The sequence below is a fragment of the Rosa chinensis genome, chromosome 2 (assembly GCF_002994745.2).
Source record: "Rosa chinensis cultivar Old Blush chromosome 2, RchiOBHm-V2, whole genome shotgun sequence".
In the NCBI taxonomy this organism is placed as follows: domain Eukaryota; kingdom Viridiplantae; phylum Streptophyta; class Magnoliopsida; order Rosales; family Rosaceae; genus Rosa; species Rosa chinensis.
This window is the reverse complement of record NC_037089.1, coordinates 24717079-24724534: the sequence shown is the minus strand read 5'-3', so window position 1 is coordinate 24724534 and position 7456 is coordinate 24717079.

The window sequence follows — 7456 nt, the reverse complement described above, 5'->3', positions numbered from 1 at the left end:
CCAACCACCTTCTCAACTCCATCGATAGTTTCGATTAAAGGATGATCTTCCTTCGTGAAGTGATCCCAAACCTCAGACCTTTGCTTCCCTTTCTTCTTCTCTCCCCTTTTTCTCTTCGCAGCAGTGCTCCGAGCAGAAGGAGCTTTCTTTGATTTTGGGACAGCTACTGGCTCAGATGGTCCTTCTCCAGATGGTTCCAAATTGTTGCTTGCAACAACAAGCTCATTGCAAGCAGATGGTTCGGATTGGGATGAACAGGTTGCAGACGTTTCGGAAGAGCAACCTGCAGCTTCGAGCATGATTGGAGATTCTGAAATTGAAGAGCTAACTGCAGCTTCAGGATGAAATTGAAGGAAGAACTGAATCAGTCGAACAGGTTTGAGGTGATTTGAGGTGATGAACTGAATCAGTTGAACATGTTTGATCGAAGGTTTTGGTCGAGCCTGAGAGGTTTTGCTAGAGGCGATAAGAGGTTTTGGTCAAGGCTTTGAGGTTTGATCCAAGGTTTTGGTCGAGCCTGAGAGGTTTTGCTGGAGGCGATGAGAGGTTTTGGTCGAGGCTTTGAGGTTTGATCGAAGGTTTTGGTCGAGCCTGACAGGTTTTGCTGGAGGCGATGAGAGGTTCTGGTTGAGACTTTGAGGTTTGATCGAAGGTTTGATCAAAGGGTTCTAATTTTGGGCTAGAAAAAACCTAATAACCTATCATCATGTGTATAATACAACATATAATCGGTTCCTCCAGTTTTTTGTGTTTCCAAAACTGAGAACCGAAACAGAACCGAATGAAGGGAACTCGGGTCGGTCCTGCTATGAAACCGAAAACTACAGCCTAAGAACCGCACCGCACCAGAAGGTTCGTTCGGTTTTCCTGGTTCCCGGTTTAAAAATCCCAGCCCTACCCATAAGCATAACCACATACATATCCATAATCCATAACCATTTTAATGCCCTTATTGCTGTTGCTCTCCTATTGCGGTCCAACAATCAAAAGTGAAGAAGAACAATACCAGAACCATCAACCCAGACCCGTTGAAGAACAATGGACTAGACCTGGACGACATCTTCGACCTAGAACACCAACATCCAGACAATGGACTTCAGCCCAGATCAGCTTCCTGCTTTGCTGTGTTCAGATCCTGTCAGATCAGCCACGAAGGAACTCACTACTCCGAATCAGATTCCGGCGACCAACCTGCAAGATCGAAATTGAAGCATGTGTTAACTCTTGAAATCTACTTTTGATTAAGTTTGGAAAATTTGGAGTTTTGGGTATAAATTTGCTACTGTGTTCATTATGAAATGTGAATTGTGATGATTCAGATCGGTTTTGGGTATGATCCATTGTTTACTAAGTTTTGGAGTTTTATCGATGAACACCGTCATGGAAGGAGGAAGAGGAAGAAGAAAAGGAAAAAAAAAATTGAAGAAGAAGGAGAAAAAGAAGAATGGAAAAAAAGAGAGAAAAAAAGGAGAAAAATAATAAATAAAAAATAGAAAAAATAAAAAGTGAGGGGTAAAATAGTCAGTTTGGACCTATTGTGTGAGAATTAGAGAGAATAAGGACTAACCTGTTTAATTTTATAATTTTGGACTGAAACGTTTATGAGGCAAAGTACAGGGAGTAACAAGTATTTAATCCATAAAAAAATATCAATGTAAGTAGCAAAACGACTGCGTATCAGGCATCGCAAATGTTTTCTTATTGTTCTTTCTTTGTACTATGTTCCATCATTCCTAAAACTAAACCACCAGTAAACAAAAATTATAAAATCAAGCGAGTGAAGATAATAAGCAATCACAATCAACGAAACAAAAACAAAAATGATATTTGCATTATTCAAACAAGAAGAAATATGCATTAACAACAAATTTCATGAAGATCCTTATCGTTTTGAATTCAAACATGGAAGCCCCCATTTCTTATAATCAAACAACCGTGTTTTTTCCTGACAAGGGGGACTCGAAGAAATCCGGGCCAATATCCGTGGCCCAAGCTATATATTTTCGATAAGTTTGAAATATATTGTTTAGAGGCTAAATAAAGCCTACTTGGAGATCAAGCAATCTTGAGGCAAATCTTGATATTATCAATATATTTGATATTTAATGGTGATTTGCTTGGTTGTCAAGACTATGCAAGACAGGAAGATAAATATGCAGGCTGCATTTAAGGCTGAGATTACGCGAGCCATGCAAGGTAATTACCAAGCCCCCACATATATCTCAATCAAGGTTGCAAACGCGAGTAAATTGGGTTGATCAATTAAGGAAGGATACAATTATCCTTCACTGGCCTTCGCCACCAATAATCAAGGCTGCTTATTAATTAAGGAATATGGCATGCACGTGCAAATAGGGAAGCATGCAATCATGCTTGCATGTTGCATGCGGTTAGAAAGGAACATATATATATATATATATATATATACATATATATATATATAGGACCGTTCTGAAGAGGACGTCCGCAACCCAAAAAAGTGCGGACGTCCCTCCTCCGGCGTCGAGAAGGTGGCGATAGTTGTGTTGCTGTTGCCGGACGAACCCTCTGAACGTCCCGGACCACTTTCCAGTCGGGTGGACTCGCCAGTAACCACTTTCCAATCGACCTTGATTGGACTACCACTTTGCAGTCGACCACGCTGCCCAGACCTCTGACCTCGATCTCTTTGGCCTTCGTCTTCACTGCAAACTGGTCTGGGATGCATGTAGCCTCCGTCGGACAAGAGGTGCGCCGCCGTCGGAGCTTGATCGCCGAGAAAGGAGGGACGTCCGCACTTTTTCTGGGTTGCGGACGTCCTCTTCATAACATTTTCGTTTATATATATATATATATATATATATATATATATATATATATATATATATATATATATATATATATATATATATATATATATATATATGGTGGCTCATGCATGATTCAATTAAGGAAGGGATCATGGCCAAGAACCATGCATGCAAGGAATCAAGGGGTCCCTTATATATTTCAATTAAGCCATAATAGACGTGGGGGAGATAGCAACTAGCAAGGATGTAATCATCCTTGATTACAATCAAACAAGGGATCTCAGTGCATTAAGTGTGCCATAAGCTACGGAATGCTTGCGAAGGCAATCTGTGCACATCCAAGAAGATTACGTCCAGGACTTCAAAAGGTAATTAACCTTGCCTAGAAGATTGCTACGACAGAGTTAATCTATTATTGCCTACGATAATATCATAACTATTAAGAGTTTTGATTTGATTTAAGGCCAATAACTGTGGCTTAAAATATAGTATTTCATTCATATTATGAAGGTGAATCTGCAGCGAGCAATCTATATATAGAGGCTAATGCGATACAACAAAAAACAACTCTTCAATCAATCAATCTCTCAAATTATCAAAGCCTCTTCGGAGCAAACCTACCTTCAACCTAGTTGAAAACCAGTGAAGCAAGGGTAATGTCCTCGCAACCCAGCGAAGCTAAAGTCACGTTTTAGCAAACCCGTGCTTTCTCCTACTTCCTGGTGATTGCTCTGCTCAATCTACAATATTGAGTATCGACTCGATGACGCAAGAGATCACAACACAAGCCCTTATCCGTAAGGCAAGAAGTCATTTTCCGAAAGGCATAGAAAAAAAACCTTGTGACGAGGTTGGTGCTCTCCTAGTCCACATCGTTTGATCAAGAAGTCAGATCAAGAGACACCTCGAAGACTGCACCCCACAGTACTGGCACTCTTGCGCATGCTCAAAAGAGACTGTTTGCAATCAGACTGGTTTTGGAGCTGTTAATGCTCAAAGTCCGCGGTGGCCGATCTTTAACTTAACGCGGGTCCGATGGGCAGACCGTTACTCCGAGGATTTGATGGCCTACGCTAGCTGTCACACGAGAGACAGGGCGTTAGAGGGAGACCACGTCGGGTGGTCTTCTCTTCTCCGATGCCTAAGTCAGTCCATGCATGTAGGCAGCATAACAATAAATGAGTAGTAAATGCGTAATTGATGAGGAGAAAGGAAAGAACCTTTTATAGGTGAGGAGAAGGTTGATCTTCTTCTTGTTTTCGATGTGGGACTGATGTGCTTCGATACCCAGCGTCTGGAGCTTCTGATGCTAACTTGGCGCGGCGCGTGGTGGCGCGTTAGCTGTGATCTGGGGGCGATCCCGGGCTTGGGCGGTAGCCCGCCTGGCTGTGTCTCCGCAGGTCACCCACTTGGTGAGATTCGGTACCTCTGGCCGTACAATGAGCGTGGCTCATTATAGCTAATTATGCTTGCAAACGTACATGTAGGTACAAGTCCCCCAAGTCCCCAGTCAAGGAGGGCAATCTTGGTTGGGGAGTTGATCGTCTGTGCGAAGCGTTTTCTCCGCTTAGACTTGCAAAAAGCATAATTAGCGTCATTGCGTTGTCAACCATGGACTTACTGAGCGAACGCTTTATACCCTTTTCGGTGGGCCCCTCTTAGGCCCGCCAGGGAGTCCCCCACTCCCTAGCCAAGACGGACCTCCGGATGGTCGGCAAATTGTTTGTTGAGGGGAAGCTGCGCGGAGCAGAGGGTGTTGGGTAGCGAGCCCAATCTTAGTACCCAAGTGACGGGGGTCAACGTACCTGATCATGGTCGTCGTAGACTGTTGACAAGTCCCCGTGTCCCGTAGGGACGATATGACCTTAACGTCGCTAGTTGTAGCAGGAAACAGCGTCACGTAGACGTGTTTGGCAGTAGCTATTGAGTGGAGTTGCGCTCAGCAAAGCACGGGGTTTGCAAGACGGAGGGAGCTCTGCCGGCAGTGTTGCGTGTAGCAGAGGCTGCCTATTGCAAGTTGATGAGTGGAAGTTTCGCTTAACGGGGATTCGCTCAGCGGAGACTTCGACAGCCGTAGGGTGCTAAGAGAGAACTCCCTCTGGCCGGGTTTCATCCAGCGGACACCATCGGTTGGAAAGTGACGAGAAGCTTCGCTAGTAGGGGTTTCACTCGGCGAACTTCGACACTTGGAAAGTGACAAGTGAGAAGTTCCGCTAGCGGGGTTTCGCTCAAGGGAGTTCGATACTTGGAAAGCGACAAGTGAGAAGTTCCACTAGCGGGGTTTCGCTCAGCGGGGGCTTCGACACTTGGAAAGTGACAAGTGAGAAGTTCCGCTAGCGGGGTTTCGCTCAGAGGGGGCTTTGACACTTGGAAAGTGACAAGTGAGAAGTTCCGCTAACGGGGTTTCGCTCAGTGGACGCTTTGACACTTGGAAAGCGACAAGTGAGAAGTTCCGCTAGCGGGGTTTCGCTCAGCGGACTTCGATACTTGGAAAGCGACAAGTGAGAAGTTCCGCTAGCGGGGTTTCGCTCAGCGGGGGCTTCGACACTTGGAAAGTGACAAGTGAGAAGTTCCGCTAGCGGGGTTTCGCTCAGCGGACTTCGACACTTGGAAAGTGACAAGTGAGAAGTTCCGCTAGCGGGGTTTCGCTCAGCGGATTTCGACACTTGGAAAGTGACAAGTGAGAAGTTCCGTTAGCGGGGTTTCGCTCAGCGGGGACCTCGACACTTGTTAGGTGATAAGTGGGAAGTTCCGCTAGCGGGGTTCGCTCAGCGGATATTGCTGACGATTGGCGCTTTCTTCCCAAAAGTGGAGGCTTCCATTAGACGCTTCGTCTGATGGTGGTTGACACGTGGCGAACGCTTAGAGGGTTAGCGTGCGGAGGCGTGTTTCCTCCGCCTAGCCGTCTCCCTGCCATTAATGCTGAGTAATGATGGATTTTGTAACCGAGGCGACGCCTCGGTTAATCCGGAGAGTAACTGGAGTCGTGGGACACGTGGATGGCTGATATTTGATGTCGTTTTTCAGCGGACGGCCCAGAACTGTTTGACGTTGACATAAAAGGGGGGGGAAGTTGGCTAATTTTGACACTTTGCTCTAAACTTTGAACTATAGTCGTCGTCTTCAAGCTCTCTGCGTCTATGATCGGAGAAGAAGGCTGGGACGATATTGCTGAGTCATCATAAGTGGAGAAACCGACGAACTCCGGCCTAGAAGACAAGTGTGCTCAAACTCCCACTAGAGACTCCATCGTTGAGGTCGGTACTCTGATCTGTATCCCTGTTTCATTGAATGTCTGTCATGGCGAGTTTCTGGGTTTTGGGTTTCTGTTGTTCGTTGACGTGCTGTGAGGGTGTGAGAGTGGGTTTGGGGATGGGTTGCTGTGTTTGACAGAGTTGGGGCTTTTTAGGGGTTTGCTAGATGGTCGAATCTGGGTTTGAATGCTTGTTCTTGTTTTGGTTTTTTCTGGGTAATTGTTCTTGATGTTCTTGGGTACTAACTGATATAGGTATAGGTTAGATCTTGTGTGAGCTAACTGATTTGGGTTTTAGGGTTTTGGGATGGCCGATGTCATAGAGATTTCGAGCAGTGAGGATTCCGGATCTGAAGTGTTGTTTAGCGAGGCGGATAGAAATTTTATTGACTCGTTGCGTCCGTCTGCCTGTGCAGGAACCTCACTGCCAGAACCGCTAGAGGTTGAGCCGCTACAGACCATATCGTGGGACGTAGTTATGGGTCGTGCACCGCGTCCAGAGAGTTCTAGGGCGGGGGAGGCTGCTACTGCCCACACTATGCACGAAGAGCACTTAGAAAGCAATAGTGCAGCCAGCGGTTCCGCTGGGGGGGAAGGTGTAGCGGGAGAGGATACCGAGTCGGCGTGGGTGTTCGAGGATGGCACCCCCATTGATGAGGCGGGAGGTAGGATGACTGCTGTTGCCGTCAACCGGCTGAAGCGGGTGTTCCGGTTGCCCGGCGTGGTGAAGCTGCGTCCGCCGACGGTGGAGGAGAAGGTCTCGATCCTGCCAGAGGGCCACGCTGCCGTGCACGAGGCTATATTCCGCGAGGGAGTGACCTTCCCGCTGGTGCCGAACCTTCAGATCTTGGTGTGCGAGTTTGGCATTGCCTTTGGGCAGGTCTGCCCCAACATGTGGCGGTTGCTGCTGGCGCTAAACTCATTGTGGCGGTTGTCCGGTTGCGAAGGACTGACCGTGGCGGAGGTACTACACTTCTACGAACTGGTGTATGTGAAGCGCCAGGGTTGCAGAGGGCAAGTAAACCTCAGTCGTCGCCAAGGAGCGCCCAAGCTGATCGAGAACATGAGGGACTCAATGTCATATTGGCGGGGGACCTTCTGTGTTGCCACGACGGGGTGGGAGTACCAGGCGGGGTCCAACGAAGGGGAGCCGACGTTTAGGATTAAGTCGGAGTTTCAGCCTATCCGAGGTTGTTTGTCGGTCTCCGCCGAACATGTCTGGCGGGGTTTTCCTTTTTTTTTTTTTTTTTTTTTTTTTTACACTGCCTTGTACTCTGTACTGACAATGACCTTTTGGTGCAGTGGGGTTGCGGTACAACCTGACTAGTGAGGAAGAGTGCCGTGTGACACGCATCATAGGTTGCTGGCGGAATCGCAACCTGCTGGACTTCCGTCTCCTTACAGGCTGGGAGTT